This window comes from Mastomys coucha, unplaced genomic scaffold, assembly GCF_008632895.1.
Source record: "Mastomys coucha isolate ucsf_1 unplaced genomic scaffold, UCSF_Mcou_1 pScaffold14, whole genome shotgun sequence".
Lineage (NCBI taxonomy): Eukaryota > Metazoa > Chordata > Mammalia > Rodentia > Muridae > Mastomys > Mastomys coucha.
In genome coordinates, this window is record NW_022196896.1 from 35,496,102 (window position 1) to 35,515,547 (window position 19,446).

General features: G+C 38.5%; 1 pseudogene; it reads left to right on the forward strand.

Moving 5' to 3' along the window:
* Positions 1–7,240: 7,240 nt before the first annotated feature.
* Positions 7,241–19,446, forward strand: part of LOC116089366 — a 15,484-nt pseudogene continuing 3,278 nt past the window's right edge.

Sequence of the window (19,446 nt, forward strand, 5' to 3'; positions counted from 1 at the left end):
TTTGGAGGGGAAACTGGGAATGGAGAAATTCGCATATAAATAAAGAAATAAAAAAAAATAAAATAAAAAAAATTTGTGCATGTATAAATTCAACAAGAAAATGTTGAAATATTGCTGTAATATGTACAAAATTAATTTCAGCTCAACAGAGTCATTCACCACTATCTTTGGTCCCTTGATTGATGACAAAAATCATAGCTATGTCCACTGAGAATAATCTACATATTGGAGCTGAAGAAATGGATCATCAATTAAGAGCACTTTCAGCTCTTGCAGTCCCAAGTTTAGTTCCAGCACGCTCATTAAGCCCTTTACAACTGCCTCTAATTCCCAATCTAGATGGCCCAACACCCTCTTCTAACCTCTATAATACACATACATGCACAAAATTAATTAATTAGATAAATACATACATGTAGGTTTGTAGGCCTACACCTGCTCTGCCACAGGGCACAGCCACTTGAGGTAGAATAATGGGAGTTTGACTATACTTATTCCACTCCACCTGGACAGGTATTGGGCTCTAGGGAAGTACTGAGGCACTGCTCAGGGGGTGGGAAAGCACAGTTTGAGACATGGGAAAGCCAGAACTAGTTCAGAAATCCCTGTGCCTGCAACAAGGGTGGGGCCATGGGGTTCCCAGGCCCAGGCCCAGGTTCCCAGTGGACCTTCTGTCCCACTGGGAGTTGCAGAAGAGCTGAGGATGGAGTCAGGCTTAGGGCTGCATATAGCTGGGTGTTGAGGGGAGCTCTGGCCAGTTCCAGCAGGGAAAGTCCAGTTGGCCTGACCAGTTATAGCTGGGAGTGCAGAGAGGTCTTCTACTATGGAAGATTAGACAGTGACTCTATAGGCAAAGGTCTTTTCCATGACTCCCAACAGCAGATCTTTATGAAAAGACTATGGTTCCAAACAGTTTATTATTGTCACAGTGGAAAATGGATGTGTAAAAACATACCCCACTTCTCAGGGTAGGCTTGAGATTAAATACCTTCTGCAGGGAGAAATATTTGGGAAGAAAAGCTCTTTGGCATACCCTCTGGACCTCTAGGTACCTCATTATCATGTAGAGCCCTGTTTTGAGCCTACTTGACAGTGGTCACATCTCTTTTCTTATTATCGTGGTCTGAAATGTTAGGGATGCCTTATCTACATGTGGAAAAGCTTGGGGCATTGTACTTTTGTGACTGATGGCCACAGATCTATGGGGTCTATGGCTACTTGGCAAGGGCCTTATGACAGGAGCAGGTGAAGCTCCTACTGTCCCTTCAGGGTCTCCAGGGCTCTAAGCCTTTAGCTCTCACTGTCCACAGCCCCACACATACATACATACATACATACATACATACATACATACATACATACATGCATGCATGAATACATGCATACATATTTTAGAAAATCTTCGAATTAACCTGTGCTTCTATAGAGTCTGATTGTTCAGACTATAACATGAAGACCAGCACTGCATGGAAAGATTAGTCAACAATCACTTTTGCTACTTTCCAAACTTCAGACATCAGTATTTCTTACAAATTTAATGTCAGTTATTATGTCTACTTATTTATGTCAAACTAAGAGAAGGACCTGAACCAAAGAAGACTCAAGTATTTTAATTATTTGAGATAGAAAAGAAAAACCTTCAGACTATGTCCTTTATGTGCAATTAAACCTTACTTTTTATCACTCTCAAGTCTGGGAAGTCCAAGATCATGATGTCAGATTTGATAGCTCATGGGAAATTGTTTTTATATAAATAGTACTTTCCATGTGTTCTCACATGGCTAGAATGAAAAACAAGCTCCCTCAGAGATTATGAAAGAGATTAAAATCTCACTCACAGAAGCAGAACAATCATATATCAGCTACTTAAACATAGCTGTGAACAAAATACCTGGCCTGAACAATTTAGTGTTGGAAGAATTTGTTTTAGCCCACAAACAGTGGTGCTGGACTTCATGCATTTGGGTAAAACATCATGGTTAGAGGAACATGTAGCAGAGGTTATTATTTACTTTGGAATTGACTAGAAACAGAGTGAGAGGTAGGAGGTGCCCAATGACAATATGTTCCCAAGCATGCATCTCCAGTGACCTACTTCCTTTAGCCAAACCCCACATCTCAAAATTTCTAGTACCTCCATAGAACATGAACCTCATGTCTTATTATCATCACTTCAGAAATAGTTTAATAGTTTTCAATATCTTAACTGGGGAGTGGAGCATAAGCACTCACACCAGAGCACTGAAGATACAAAACTGAAAAATTGTGCTGTTGATAAAAATTTTCCTAGGGGAGACATAAGTAACATCCACCCCTCCTCCCAATTACAAACCAAGCACCATTACACTGAAATTCACTCTGGTGAACCATTTTGTTTACTGGGCTTCCTCACAGAGCTGGATAAATGACTTACCAATTAAGAACATATACTGTTCTTCTAGAGAACCTGAGTTCAATTACCAGTATCCATAACAGTAGGCAGCTCACAGTTGCCTTAACTACAATATACAGAGGACCTCACCCTTTCTTCTGTCCTCCAAGAGTACTGTACTCACATGCACATACTCAAACACAAGCATACATATATCTACATAATTTAAAATTAAAACTAAAATCTTTATAATATTACATTATATTCAAAAACCATATTAAATCTGTTAAATCATTTAAAACTTACCAACATTTTGTTGGATATCTACTAAAATTAAGTATTATTAATTCATGATTACAGAATTCACTCAAATAAGTGGTAGAATAGAAAAACAAACCAGTGTCTGTCATGGAAACTTCTTACTGCTAACTCACAGAAATGCCAGCTGTCTGATAGTCACAATGCTTGATGTTAAGAATATAATGGTTGACAACATAGTGTTAATGTCTTCCAAGAACTCAAAGTCAGTGTAGGTCAGTTAGAGAACAAATACAAGAATGTTCATAAAGGAACTAGCATGGTCATATTCTAGCTATTGTGAACAGAGTAGCAATAACTATGTTCACATTTTGGAACTGGAATTTCCCATCTATTTTTTAGTTAAAAGATACATATAAGGGAGTTTGTCTGATACTTGGTTGCAATTTTAGGTTAGTTGTGATGGACTTAATGTAGAAAGAAAACTGTACTATCAATCCCATGACATAGTATTATAAAAGTCTCTGAGAAGTTTCTCATGGCCTTCCCAATTTGGCCTAGTTCCTTTTCCATACGAAGCCCCCACCAACAGCTAAGAAGCTATTAGCAAGTGACAGTTTTTGGCAGAATGAGAGGCATTCTTCTTCAAGGATGTGTGTTGGAAATTGGAGCTAGTGCTTTGTATTTGCATGTGCAGACCCATAGGTCCTTGTCTCCAATTGGTTCTTGATCCATCAATAAAGATGCCAGTGGCCAATGACTGGGCATATAGAGAAACACTTAGAGTTAAACAGGTAAGACACAGAGAGGCATGGGAGAATTGGGATGACTTGGGGTAGAAGGATGGGATGAAGAAGGGGCAGAAGATAAAGCCTACCAGTGATGTGAGATTTCAGGTGGGTGGCCACTGGCCACTTCCACAATGGGGCCTGGAGTATCAGGGGAAGGCTTAGAAGTGCCCAGCTTTTGAGATAGCCAAGGCATTTAAAATTAAGCTAATGTGTGTGTGTGCCTTTCATCCTTAGATCCAAAGATTACCTGGGCAGATACTAGAAGCACAACCCACCAGGAGCAGAAAATGGTGGAATCAAAAGCTTCTGCTACAGATGTGATCATGGAGAGATCACCCACTCAAGCAGTAGTCCTACACCAATGTTCAAAAAGGAAGAACCAGTTGAACACATCAGATATATGAAAAAAAGACATGAAGTTGATAGGAAAATGAGAGAGGGAGAAGAGAAATTGCAGGAGAGAAATTAAATGATGGATTTGCTCAAGGCACATTCTATTTATATACATGTATGATATTTTCAAGCAACAAAAATAATATCTTTTAATGTAACCATGTATTGATGAGATGCTTGAACAGAAAAAGGTACTTGCTGCCAAGCATGACAACTACCAGAACGCATGTGGTAAAAGAAAACAACTTCTACAAGTTTTCTTCTGACCTCCATAAACATGTAATTTGCACACACACACACACACACACACACACACACACACACAAACACACAAACACACATAAAAATTAAAATATCAATCTGTGACTAGATCTTTAAAAGAGGATTATTTTCAAAATGTAATAAAATACTTTTTATTTTTAAAGTAAAAGTTGATGATTGTAATACTTGGAACAATGACTGTCCTTGCAAGACATGCCCAGTAATGCAATAGTGGCATGAACATCATGGAAGTCATTGTCGATTTTATGATTAGATTTAAGTCAAAATCCACAAAATGATATCCATATCTACCACCATTACAAGTTAAAAATCTATGACTCTGTGAATCATAGCTCCCAGGGAAGAACATAATCCTAATGGATGTAATATTAAACTGAATCTTAATAACTTATCATTATGCATTAATATATCCTTCAGCCCTCATCAGAGAAGCTGCTTATAAAGTAAATGATTATTAACATAGAGACTCAAGGAAGTACTCTGACCCCAGGACTCAGGTCAGACAGCCATTTTCTCTCAGATGATTGTTGTAAGGCAGGACCAGCCAGGATGCACAGGTCACAGAAGCAGCAGAGCAGCTGAGACAGGGTCCTTCCTGCATCCATCTGCCCCCAGGAGGTGCAGCATCATCAGCAGGCCTCTGTGCACAGGTCTTGCCAGGAGAGAGCTGATTTCCAGGGAGTACTAACACAGGAATACAGAACCACAGGAGGAAAAAGCTACAGCCAGAGACAGCAAGAACATATAACACCAAAGATTACCAAATAGCAAAAGACAAGAATCTTACCAACAGAAACCAATGCTACATGGCATCATCAGAACCCAGTACTCCCATCACAGCAAAATGTTGATAAACCAACACACTGGAAATGCAAGATTTGGATTTATAGATCATATCTCATGATGCTGATAGAGGATTTTAAGAAGGACATAAATAACTCCCTAAAAGAAATACAAGAGAACACAGGTAAACAGGTACAAACCCTTAAAGAAGAAACACAAAAATACCTTAAAGAATTACAGGAGAGCACAAGTAAACAAGCAGAAGCCCTTAAAGAGGGAACACAAAAATCCCCTAAAGAATAACAGAAAAACACAGCCAAACACATGAAGAAATTAAAGAAAACCATCCAGGATTTAAAAATGGAAGTAGAAAAAGTAAAGAAATCACAAAGGGTGAGAAATCTGGAGATAGAAAGTCCAGGAAAGAGGTCAGGAAACACAGATGCAAGTGTCACCAACAGAATACAAGAGATAGAAGAGAGAATCTCAGGGGCTGAAGATACCATAGAAAACATTGACACAACAGTCAAAGAAAATGCAAAATGCAAAAAACTCTTAACTCAAAACACCCAGGAAATCCAGGACACAATGAGAAGATCAAACCTAAGGATAATAGGTAGAGAAGAGAGTGAAGATTTCTAACATAAAAGGCCAGTAACTATATTCAACAAAATTATAGAAGAAAACTTCCCTAAACTAAAGAAAGAAATGCCCATGAACATATAAGAAGCCTACAGAACTCCAAATAGACTGGACCAGAAAAGAAATTCCTCCTGTCAGATAATAATGAAAACACCAAATGCACAAAACCAAGAAAGAATTTTAAAAGTAGTAAGGGAAAAAGGTCAAGTTACATATAAAGGCAGACCTATCAGAATTACACCAGACTTCTCCCCAGAGACTATGAAAGCCAGAAGATGCTGGGCTAATGTCATCCAGACACTAAGAGAACAACAAATGCCAGCCCAGGCTACTATAACCAACAAAACTCTCAATCACCATAGATAGAGAAACCAAGGTTTCTGTGACAAAACCAAATTTATGCAATACCTTTCCACAAATCCAGCCCTTCTAAGGACAATAAATAGAAAACTCCAACACAAGGAGGAAAACGACACCCTAGAAGAGGTAATCCCTCAACAAAAATAAAGAAGATAGCCACATGAACAGAATTCCTACTCTAACAACAAAAATAACAGGAAGCAACAACTACTTTTTCTTAGTATCTATTAATGGACTCAATTCCCCAATAAGAAAACATAGACTAACAGAGTGATTACATAAACAGGACCCAACATTTTGTTGCATACAGGAAACCCACTTCAGTGAAAAAGACAGATACTAGCTCAGAATAAAAGGCTGGAAAACAATTTTCCAAGCAAATGGTCCCAAGAAACAAGCTGGAGTAGCTATTCTAATATCGAATAAAATCAACTTTCAACCTAAAGTGATTAAAAAAGATAAAGATGGGCACTTCATATTCATCAAAGGTAAAATCTACCAAAATGAACTCTCAATTCTGAACCTTTATGCTCCAAATGCAAGGACATCCACATGCATGAAAGAAACTTTCCTAAAGCTCAAAGCTCACATTGCACCTCACACAATAATAGAGGGAGACTTCAACACCCTACTCTCTGCAATGGACAGAGCATGGAAACACAAACTAAACAGATAAACAGTGGAACTAACAGAAATTATGAACCAAACGATATAATCAGTCACAAAACAGGCCTCAACAGATACAAGAAGAGTGAAATTATTCCATGCATCCTATCAGATCACCATAGACAACAAAAATAACAGAAAGCCCAAATACACATGGCACCTGAACAGTGCTCTATTCAATGGTAACTTGGTCAAGGAAAGAAATACAGAAAGAAATTAAATACTTTTTAGTGTTTAATGAAAATGAAGCCACAACATACCCAATCTTATGGGACACAATGAAAGCAGTCCTAAGAGGAAAACTCATAGCTTTAAGTGCCTCCAAAAAGAAACTGGAGAGAGCATATACCAGCAATTTGACAGTACATCTGAAAGCTCTAGAACAAAAAGAAGCAAATTCACCCAAGAGGAGTCAAAGGCAGGAAATAATCAAACTCAGGGCTGAAATCAACCAAATAGAAACAAAAAGAACTATACAAAGAATAAACCAAACCAGGAGCTGGTTCTTTGAGAAAATCAACAACATAGATAAACCCTTAGCCAGACAAACTTGAGGGCACAGAGACAATATCCTAATTAACAAAATCAGAAATGGACTCTGAGCCTTGGAGTCTGGTGTGACTACCTGACCTTGCTGAGATTGGAGCTTCTGAGGCCAGGACCCAAAGCAGCATCTGTATACCTGAAAGCAATGATGAGTTTCAAGGACCCACCAACAGTCCAGCAGCTGGTGAGAAAAAGCCTGCTGAAAGATGAAGCCTTGATTATCTCTGCTCTGAAGGACCTGCCCATGTAGCTCTTCCCACCACTCTTCAAGGATGCATTCATCAGCAAACAACATGAAATCCTGAGGCAGATGGTGGCTGCATGGCCCTTCCTATGCCTGCCTGTGGGAGCCCTGATGAAGACTCCTCTCCTGGAGACCTTGAAATCTGTGTTAAATGGCCTTGATTTGGTGATGACACAAAAAGTTCAACCTAGGAGGTAGAAACTACAAGTGCTTGATTGACAAGACTCCCACCATGACTTCCAGGATGGGTGTGCTGAAATCAGCTCTCTAGATATCATTGACGAGCCCCAACCAGTGTGGAGTCATCCCATCATAGAGGAAAAACAGGCATGACTATATTGATGAACCTTTCCCTCATGACCTGCCATCCCTCCAAATACCTAAAATATTTTTATTTATCGGTGGGCCAAGCAAAAAAAAAAAAGATGTGATACAGGTGATCTGCCAGAAGATGGAGTTTTCGCCATTCCCGCCAATGACTCACTGTTTGTGTTGGAGATTTTTGATCTAGGCTCAATTCAAGAAGTGGAAATAAACAGATGTTGGGACATGTGTACCCTTGCAATGCTAGCTCCTGGGCTGGGCCAGATGAAAAACCTCCAGAAACTCCGTTTGAAGGAAATCTGCATAACTTTGGATTGGCCTTGGGACCAAGAGACTGAAGACCTGTGTGTTATGCAGGTCTTTACCCAGTTCTCCAATCAGCATAAGCTCCAGCATCTCTATTTAAATGATATCTACTTCCTGAATAAACTCCTGGACCAAGTGCTTAGGTAAGAATGGACAGAGAGCTTTATCCAGGGGTGAGCAAAGTATTTACAGATAAAGGGAAAATAGATCTACAGAATGTATGAGATATTATACCATATGCTCTCTCATGTCAAATCTGTCTTCAGAACTACATGTATAGTTTCCATCTGCCTCTGACTTCCCATGGTTCAAAGGAAATTTGATCATAGGATGGGGCTGTGTAGATAGGGAATGAGTGTATGATTGTAGTCAAAGGGAAGTCCTGTGAACAGAACAGAGGCTGTATGTAGAATCTGGGGCACATTGAGATAAATATTGGCAGAGCTGGGGATGTAGTTCCCAGTTGGTCCATTTTGATTCTCCTGTTCATCATCTGTCCCCAAATATGTTTTATGCTTACCAGTTCAGAAGAAGCTGTAGAGCTGAGGCAGTAGCAGACACAGTGATAGCTTATATCCTACCTAGAATACCATGATAGGATATGATAGCTCTTTCTCAGGGAGCATCTTGGGCTTGACCTTAATAATCTGAGAACGATCGTGGGCCTAAGTTGCTCCCTTGAAGTCACAGCCTTTTCTCTGCAAATATTAAACTTAACTTAGGCAAAGTCTTTGATCTCTCTCTCTCTCTCTCTCTCTCTCTCTCTCTCTCTCTCTCTCTCTCTTTCTCTCTCCTTCTCTCTCTCCCTCTTGGAGAGTCCATTAGAGACCCTTGCCATCACTGGCTGCATGCTGTCACAATCAGATATGAGGTATCTTTTCCAGTGTCCAAGCATCCATCAGCTCAAACACCTGGAACTGAGTGGTGTCAGCTTCATACATTTAAGTCATCCATTCCTAGGAAGCCTGATGAAAGACTGACAGCTACTCTGCAGACATGCAAATTAGAGGACTGTATGCTCATGGACTTCCAAATCAGTTCCCTCCTTCCAACTCACTGAAGTAAATTTTGTCAAGAACTTCTTGTCCATGAGCAGCCTGAAGAAGCATACTGCCAACCTCACATGCCTGTCCCTGGAGAAGTTCCCTGTCCCTGATGAGGTCTATGATGACAAGGGTGATGTTATTCCAGACAGATTTGTTCAACTTTGTTCTGAGCTTACAGACATAGTCAAGGCAGCCAAAGCAAGTCTACTTTGTGAGTAAGAAATGTTCAGATTGTCATGAATTCTTTGTCTATTATTTGGAGGCTAAGCTATGCTCTTGTTGGCAATACATAAGGAGAGGTCATTGCTGGGCCCTGATAAATGTAAGGCAGGACACATGTGACTCATTAGAGGCATAGACTATATGTATTCAAGCATTTTTACATGTACTTGGGAAGAATGTTTATTTCACTTTTTTAAAATTCCAATCAAAATTTTCTGATTGGAGGTAGATGTACTGACATGGAATATCATGAGCTTATTTTCAGCCTAAAACAGTACAGACCCACCATTGGACAGCAACAATATTTGAAAATTGTAAGGCTTGTGTCCCATCACTTTCAGAGTATGTGGAACCATAGAGGAAGGGGATGGGATAACGAGAGGACATTATAAAAAGCATAAAGGACTGGAATATGATGGCCCTGTGTCATTCTGCCTCTGGATGGCATCTACATTTTGGCTGTCCCCTCACATACTTTTCTGCAGCATACGAACATATTTTTATGAAATATAAGACTGACTGACCCTATGAGTGTTTTTGTATTAGAGTGCTATTACTGTCAAGCTGTGTCTTTCTCTTTCTTGTGGAGGTCCTGAAGGCTGATGTTATCTTCTCCAAGCACCATTAGCATTATAATTTCCCATAAGTTCCAATAAATCTGTTTTGAATAAGAAAAAAAAACAAAATCAGAAATGAAAAGGAAGACATAACAACAGACACTGAGAAAATCCAAAAAATCATGAGATCCTACTACAAAAGCCTATACTCAACAAAACTGGAAAATCTGGATGAAATGGACAATTTTCTAGACAGATATGAGGTTCCAAAGTTAAATCAAGATCAGCTAAACAATCTAAACAGTCCCATATCTGCTAATGAAATAGAAACAGTCATTAATACTCTCCCAACCAAAAGAAGCCCAGGACCAGATGGCTTTAGTACAGAGTATTATCACACCTTCAAAGAAGACCTAATACCAATACTCCTCAAACTATTCCACAAAAATAGAAACAGAAGGTACTGGACTCAATTCATTTTATGAAGTCACAATTACTCCGGTACCTAAACCACACAAAGACCTAACAAAGAAAGAAAACTTCAGATCGATTTCCCTTATGAATATCAATGCAAAAATACTCAATAAAATTCTTGCAATCTGAATCCAAGAACACATTAAAACGATCATTCATCACTATCAAGTAGGCTTCATCCCAGGGATGCAGGAATGGTTCAATATATGGAAATCCATCAATGTAATCCACTATATAAACAAACTCAAAGAAAATAAAACCACATAATCATTTTATTAGATGCTAAGAAAGCATTTGACAAAACCCCAAACCCCTTCATGATAAGTCTTGGAAAAATCAGGAATTCAAGGCCCATACCTAAACATAGTAAAAGCAATATACAGCAAACCAGTAGCCAACATCAAACTGAACGGAGAGAATCTTGAAGCAATCCCACTAAAATCAGGGACTAGACAAGGCTGCCCACTCTCTCCCTACCTATTCAACACTGTACTTGAAGTTCTACCCAGAGCAATTAAACAACAAAAGGAGATCAAAGGGATACAAATTGAAAAGGAAGAAGTCAAATTATCACTATTTGCAGATGATATGATAGTACACATAAGTGACCCCAAAAATTCCACCAGAGAATGCCTGAATCTGATAAATAACTTCAGCAAAGTAGCTGGATGTAAAATTAACTCAAACAAATCAGTGGCCTTCCTCTACACAAAGGATAAACATATTGAGAAAGAAATTAAGGAGACAACACCCTTCACAATAGTCACAAATAATATAAAATACTTTGGTGTGACTCTAACTAAGCAAGTGAAATATCTTTATGACAAAAACTTCAAGTCTTTGAAGAAAGAAATTGAAGATCTCAGAAGATGGAAAGATCTCCCATGCTCATGGATTGGTAGCATTAATATAGTAAAATAGTCCATCTTGCCAAAAGCAACTTAAAGATTCAATGCAATCCCTATCAAAATTCCAACTCAATTCTTCATAGAGTTAGAAAGAGCAATTTGTAAATTCATCTGGAATAGCAAAAAACCTAGGATAGTGATAACTATTCTCAAAAATAAAAGAACTTCTGGTGGAATCACCATCCCTGACCTCAAGCTGTACTAAAGAGCAATTGTGATTAAAAACAAAAACAAAAACTGCATGGTATTGGTACAGTGACAGGAAGGTAGATCAATGGAATAAAACTGAAGACCAAGAAATGAACCCACATACCCATGGTCACTTGATCTTTGACAAAGGAGCTAAATCCATCCAGTCTGAAAAAGACAGCATTTTCAAGAAATGTTCCTGGCTCAACTGGTAGTTAGCATGTAAAAGAATGCAAAGGATCCATTCTTATCTCCTTTTACAAAACTCAAGTCCAAGTGAATCAAGGACCTCCACATAAAACCAGACACACTGAAACTAATAGAAAAGTAATTGGGGAAGAACCTTGAGCACATGGGCACAGGGATAAATTTCCTGAACAGAACACCAATAGTTTATGCTCTAAGATCAAGAATTGACAAATGGGACTTCATAAAATTACAAAGTTTCTGTAAGACAAAGGACACTGTCAATAGGACAAAATGGCAACCTACAGATTGGGAAAAGGTCTTTACCAATCTTAAGTCTGATAGAGGGCTAATATCTAATGTATACAAAGAACTCAAGAAGTTAGACTCCAGAGAAGGAAAGAAACCTATTAAATATGGGGTGCAGAGCTAAAGAAAGAATTCTCAACTGTGGAATACTAAATGGCTAAGAAGCACCTAAAGAAATGTTCATCATCCTTAGTCATCAGGGAAATGCAAATCAAAACAACCCTGAGATTCCACCTCACACCAGTCAGAATGGCTAAAATGAAAAACTCATGTGACAGTAGGTACTGGTGAGATTGTGAAGAAAGAGGAACACTCCTTCATTGCTGGTGGGATTGCAAGCTAGTACAACAACTCTGGAAACCAGTTTGGTGGTTCCTCAGGAAACTGGACATAGTACTACCAGAGAACCCAGCAATACCACTCCTGGGCATATACCCAGAAGATGCTCCATCAAGTAATAAGGACACTTGCTCTACCATGTTCATAGCAGCCTCATTTATAATAGCCAGAAGCTGGAAAGAACCCAGATGTCCCTCAACAGAGGAATGGATACAGAAAACATGGTACATTTACACCATGGAGTGCTACTCAGCTATTAAAAATAATGAACTTATGAAATTCTTAGGGAAATGGATAGATCTGGAGAATATCATCCTGAGTGAGGTAACCCAAACACAAAAGAACACACATGTTTTTTTGCACTCACAGATATTAGTCCAGAAGCTCACACACATAGCTGATCTTTTAGCACCACCTAGTGACCCAAAGAATACTTAACAAAATGGAGAAGTGAAAGAGCACCTAGGTATTCAAGAAACTGGTAATTTAATTTTTGCGTGAGATGATAGTCTTAAATTTTTTCATTAATATTTACTACTTTTTGAATATATATTAATAATTGCATGATACCCAGATATCCAAAAGTGGGAGATAATTTTCACAGCATTAGAAAGATATTTTCTTAGTTCTTCCATAGTATTCACTTGACCTTGTCTTAAAATAACCAATCAAACAAAGCCAAACAACAAATGAAAACAAATGAGAGTTAGTGAGGCAGGAACATAGACATAAGTATACTACTATGTGAATACAAAGGTTTGACTCATCCATAATTGAAGGAAAGCAAACAGTCCCATATGTACACATGAACCTGCATCCTCACCAGGATCCTGTCATCTATTGAGAAGAATGCATTCCCAAAATGCACACTTAGAAATTCAGACAAGTACATGATTATGAATATTATAAATAAATAATATATAGTATGTATATCAAAATAACCATATAGTAACAAATATATTAACTGTATTGCATAAAATAAGCATAACCCAAACAAGTACACACAACCTCATATGCATACACAAACTGCCTTTCATAAAAGGGACCAAGAGACACCCATGTCCTCTACTTACAAAGATGGGATTCTAAAACAAAGGGAGCCCTTGCTACTAGGTCCATTTTACCCTTGACTAATTATCTTAATGTGGACAATGCTGAATACAGCTTAACAGGAAAGACTGGTGTGAAGTTTGTGAAAGGTGTATTTTAAGGGTAATGCAAATTTCTTGCATCTTGAGATGTTGATTATGCAAGTAAACATCATTAGTCATAGCCTTCAAACTATACAGTAAAAGAAAAGGTGAATAATTCATTATACAGTCCCCAATGAAGGAGTTAGAGAAAGGACCTATGGAGCTGAGGCGTTTGCAGCCCCTTAGGACGAACAACAATATGAACTAACTAGTGCCCTCAGAGCTCCCAGGGTCTCAACCACCAACCAAGGACTGCACATGGTGGGTCTGATTGTTCTGGCAGCACGTGTATAGTAGAGGATTGCAAATTCTATTATCCATAGGAGGAGAGGACCTCGGCCCTGTGAAGGTTCTGTGCCCCAGTGTAGGGGAACGCCAGGGCCAGAAAGTGGGAGAGGGTGGGGTGGCAGGCATGGGGAGGGGCGGGGAGGCAACAGGGGTTTGTTCTTGTTGTTTTTGTTTGTTTCTTTGTTTGTTTGTTTTTTGGAGGGGAAACTGGGAAGGGAGAGATTTACATGTAAATGGAGAGAATATCTAATAAAAAAAAGAAAAAAAAAGAATGGCTTTAAAGAAACAAAAGATTGAAGGCCACTTTCCTTGAATCCTCCCTTTGGTGCAGTGCTTCAAGATGTGGTTGCATCTCCTACACTCATCAGTGTTTGTAGTAAGATTCTAACTGACTTCTCTGTTAAGCTCCACTCTGGCTCAGGTTAGGAGATGTTCAATTTACCCCCCTTTGATAGGACTTGAATGCATGATCAGCTAGTTAATATGCACCACAGTTGTAGGATCCATTTCTTTGGATATTACAGAGATTACTGTGACTGCTGAAAACCTTGGAACTAACAAAGTACCTAATCAACATCTGAAGATCCTCACCAATATTGCCATGCAGAAGAAACACTAAACATCCCATACTGTAGCTACAGCTACCACTATTGAAAACAAAGAAACTTAACTTTACCCTTTTAGAACATTATACATAGATCCATTAATACAAATGCATTTCACTAATTCTAACTCCTGCATTGCCTGGCTCCACACTAGTATAAACCTTACAATACTCTTGCAGGGGTTTTACATGTACAGCTATTAGCACTCAACCATGCATAACATGACGAACAGTTACTTCTGCCACAGGGAATCCCCAAATCTAACCAATGGTTGGGAGTTGATCCATGCATGAGTGCTTTAACCACTCACTCACTATTGTTCGCATACAGAGCCACTTCCTTTTATCTGCAGTTGTTTTCTGCAGTTTGAATTACCTGAGTGGGCTGCAATTTTAAAATGTAAATGGGAGCCAGTGAGATGGCTCAGTAGGTTCAATCAGAGATTGAATCCCAGAACCCAGAGAGGAAAGAAAGAACCAAGTCCTGAATGTTGTCCTCTGGCCTCCACATATGTGCTGTGGCATGCCATATCTGCATTCCCATATATACATTTTTACACACATATAATAATAACTAGTAAAATGCAGATTACAGAAAAAAATCTTAGTTTCAGTTGTGCAATTGGGTAGTGCAATATGGTCTTACAGAATACACCATCCCTCCCAGGATATGAATCACCTCTTTACCCAGAGTATTTCTGCTGTTTATATTACTCGTCTCAAGCAGTACTGTTATCAGAATCATTATTGCATGATTTCAATGTTTGTGCTCATAATATTGCTATGAAATAGTCAAAAGCCACATTACAACTGCTATGAGTGAATGCTCTCATTCTATCTCATTTCAGAGGTATAAAATCATCTTACAACACAAGATGGGGAAATATAGTGCAGTAAGATACTTAGTGATGGATACATTCACATAACTGCTTAAAATAATTATACTTTGAGAAAACAAAAGCTTGAGGTAGTATATACATTTTTTAAAGTACAGTTTAAAAATATAAAGTTTTTTTTCTAAAATTTTATGAAAGTGTTTAAAGGTAGACAAGAGTTGATAGACTAGTGGATATTAGCCCAGAAGATCGGAATACACAAAGTACAATCCAGAAACCACAAGAAACTCAAGAAGAAGGAAGACTAAAATGTGGTCACTTCATTCCTTCTTAAAAGGGGAACAAAATACCCATGGAAGGAGTTGCAGAGATTAACTATGGGGCAGAGACTGAAGGAAGGGCAAGCCAGCCTAAATATAGCTATCTCCTGAGAGGCTCTGACAGTACCTGACTAATACAGATGTAGAGGCTCACAGCCATCCATTGAACTGAGTACAGGGTCCCCAATGAAGGAGCCAGAGAAAGGACCCAAGGAGCTGAATGGTCTGCAGCCCCTTAGTACGAACAACAATATGAACTAACTCATACCTTCAGAGCTCCCAGGGACTAAACCACCAACCAAGGACTATACATGGTGGGACTGATTGCTCTGGCAGCATGTGTATAGTAGAAGATGGCCGAGTCTGTGGGAGGAGAGGCCCTTGGCCCTGTTAAGGTTCTGTGCCCCAGTGTAGCCGAATGCCAGGGACAGTAAGCAGGAGAGGGTGGGGTAGCAAGCAGGGGGAGGGAGGAGGGAACAGGGGTTTGTTCTTGTTGTTCTTTTTTGTTTGTTTGTTTTGAGGGGGAGGGGAAACTGGGAAAGTAGAAATCATATGACATGTAAATAAAGAAAATATCTAATAAAAAATTTTTGTTTCATTCTTGGAACAAAGTAATGGTTAGTACACATTCCCGGAATAGAATTGCATGAGAAATCTGAGTATGTGTAAGAACACACCAAAGGAAACAAGACAAGAAGCTTGTAACCTCAATTTATTCAAAATACAGAATTATTCTTGGAATGTGTTTTTATGTTTCTTCCAGGTATAGTGTAGAGGAGTGCATTTACTTCAGATTACTTATTATTGTTTTCTGCTGTTACTCAATTAAATGTTTAAACTATCCTTTATATACCTCTGTGGAAAAACATGTGTTTGCCGTGTGAGGCTTATCCTCACACGGCCTTGTGATTGTACTCATAAGAACTTTACTCTTGTGACCTTCCTTAACTTTCAGCATATAAATTGTCTAAGGCCCTGAATAATGTTGGCTATTGCATGAAACTTTAGTCCACCTCATTTATCTGCTCAATTCTCCCAGGCCCCATGGCCTCTATAGCAGTGCAGTGACACTGCCTGAATATTTTCAAGAGAAATCATCTTCCAGAAACTTGACCATTGTGCTCACTGGGTTTGTGAAGAAAGAAAGGATTTTAAATGAGAGTGTTTATGTGTCAGGAACTTTCAAATTATAATCAGTGTTCACATATATAATGTTTTCAAGTTTGTTATATTTATAAGAGATAAACTGGCCCCACTGAACGACTGAGCATCTATGTCTCCAGTCCCATGAAAAAGTTTTTCTAGTTAATCTTTCTAGAAATGTAAAAGGATTTGATGTGTTAGAGCTAGAATGTATTAGAGCAGTAGAATGACTAGCAATAGAATTTTGTAAATAGCTCTTAAAACTGATAAAGAAATATTATGTTTGGAAACGAACATTTTAAACTACTGTAAATTGGGAAAAATTTTAATAACTTCTAAAGTCTAATTTGTATCCAAATTTTCCCATTGTCTTTAGGAACCATTTAAAGGTGGAATTCCAAATCAGGACCCAATCAAGAAGCTCACTCAGCCTCTGATAATGATTTTTTTTTTAATTCTGTTTTAACCAACAGGATTTCCTTGATCTTTTGAAGGTGTAAGTATACAACATTGACTTTATGTAAAATCCAACCTGAGAGCTGCTTAAAGCAACTCTAGATTAGCAACATTCTAGATTTATAGAATTTTTCTTTCATGATTTTTTTTCATAATCATTTATTCTTGTTTTTTTTCCTTGTAACTTGTAATTAGTCACATGTTTTATGAGGATGACTAAACATCTTGGGCAAGAACACACCCTAGGTGGGTATTATTCAGCACGTACCACTTTACATGTGAATAATGCCATTAGTAGTGCCAGACTAGGTTATATGGTAAGCCAACCATACCACTGCTTTATAAAAACACTTTTCACTTTTCACTTTTGCACTTAGTAAGCATTGTTTGGGGAGACACTCTGGCACTATGCCAGTATCCTTATTCCCAGTAAGTCTCCTATCCAGTAGTTTTAATATTTGTTGATGAGTCATGCCTAAATCAACAATTCTAAACAAGTTGATGTTTTAATTGCAAAATGGTGAGTTTTGTAATTTTGGTTTTTCAGTAGCTATTTTTTGATAAAGAACAATTGATGGTAGCTTTTCTCCTTTTAGCGGTTTCAAATAATATCAGAATTATCATGATCACTATAAAGTACAAGGTGGCTATGAATGATTTATATGAGAATAGGGATGGTAAACAAACAAAGAGATATGACCTTTATATGATAAGAAAAGGAATGGAACATCCATCTAGGTAATGCAGTTGATGTTTGATTGGAAAGACAAGTTGTCCATATGGAGGAGGAATTAGATTTGTGGTGAATACACATCTAGGCATACCACAACAAAATGGTGAAAAGGACAAAGATAAAACATATGTATGAATATACACATTATAGTAACTAGTTAAACCAGAAAACTTAAAATAAAAGTGTGGCAATAGAGAAATGGAAAATATTGCTATATGTTCAGTCTTTAGGAAATATTAAGTCACTAAAATTAACTCAAAAAAATTATAGAAAGATAAGAACCCAGCAAGTGAAGTATCATTCATTGGTTTCTTACTCTGTGTGTGTGTGTGTGTGTGTGTGTGTGTGTGTGTGTGTGTGTACATGGCTCTAGTGCAGAGCTCAGAGGACAAACAACTCTAGAGGCAATTCTCTTCTGTCTCTATGTAGTTTCCTGGAATAAAACTCATATTGCCAGGCTTGTATGGCAAGAGTTTTTACCCACTGACTCGCTGAACCATCTGACTGACCTATGGTCTGTTATTTCGGATCTATTCCTGAATGATTTAAAATTAGTTCCTTTAAAGTCATGCGCACACACACACACACACACACACACACACACACAGAAAAAGAGAGAGAGAGAGAGAGAGAGAGAGAGGGAAGGAGAGGGAGAGAGAGAGAGAGAGAGGGAAGGAGAGGGAGAGAGAGTCAAGAAACCTCACTTTTGCGAATTTAAAATGTTTTTACAGTTACTTATTTTTCTAGTACTCTGATGAAATATGCTAACCATAGCAACTATTATAATAAACCTAAATCACACTTTAAAAAAAAAGATATTACGTGGGAAAACACCGTTTTTACCAGTAATTGTAACCAGTATGGCTTTGCAAAGATAACAGGTTGAGAAACAGCAGTGTGAATGGAGTTTTTAATGGGAAAGCAGAAAGCAGCCTGATGAATAAGCATGTAGATGACTCACTGCGTACTTTGCAGGTGTAAATATTTACATCCTTTACAGTTTGCCTCATTTTTGCCACCTAGCCTGAAAATGACTGGCATTTCTCTACTGGCAGACAAAGGCCTTGCTGCCTGAAATAAGCTACTTTGTCAAACAGATGAAACATCTGGAATTTTGTTGTAATTACTTGGCTATAAATGATTAACCCCTCATTTGAGCATGCACAAGTGAATACAGAGCACCACCCATCTTCCTGTACTATGCAACTGGCTAGTCACTGTGGTCCCTGAGTCTGTTCTTCAGGACTCTTTTTAATGAAGACAGGATGACCTAGATACTCCTGCTTTGCTAGATCTGGATTTCATAAAATGATGTCTTGGCTGTGTCTCTCTGGGCTAAGTGAGGTCATGTACCCAGGAATATGATGTGTGATGTGCCAATGTTGCAGGGCAGTGTCTATCACAAGAGGAAGGCTGCTGCATCCATTAGGATACTTTCTAGAATACATGATTTTGTTTTCTTCTCTTTGCCCATCTTTTGCTATTGTCCTTCTAATTGATGTTATGTTGCCAGGTAACCTCATGAGATATAGAATAAACAGATGTCCAAGGAGAGTATCATTCATTGCTCACTATATTCCAGATGAAACCAAGCAGCCCAGCATTCTGTTGTAGAGCCTGTCCTGGAGCATACCTCCACAGTAGAGCCTGTCCTGGAGCATACCTCCACAGTAGAGC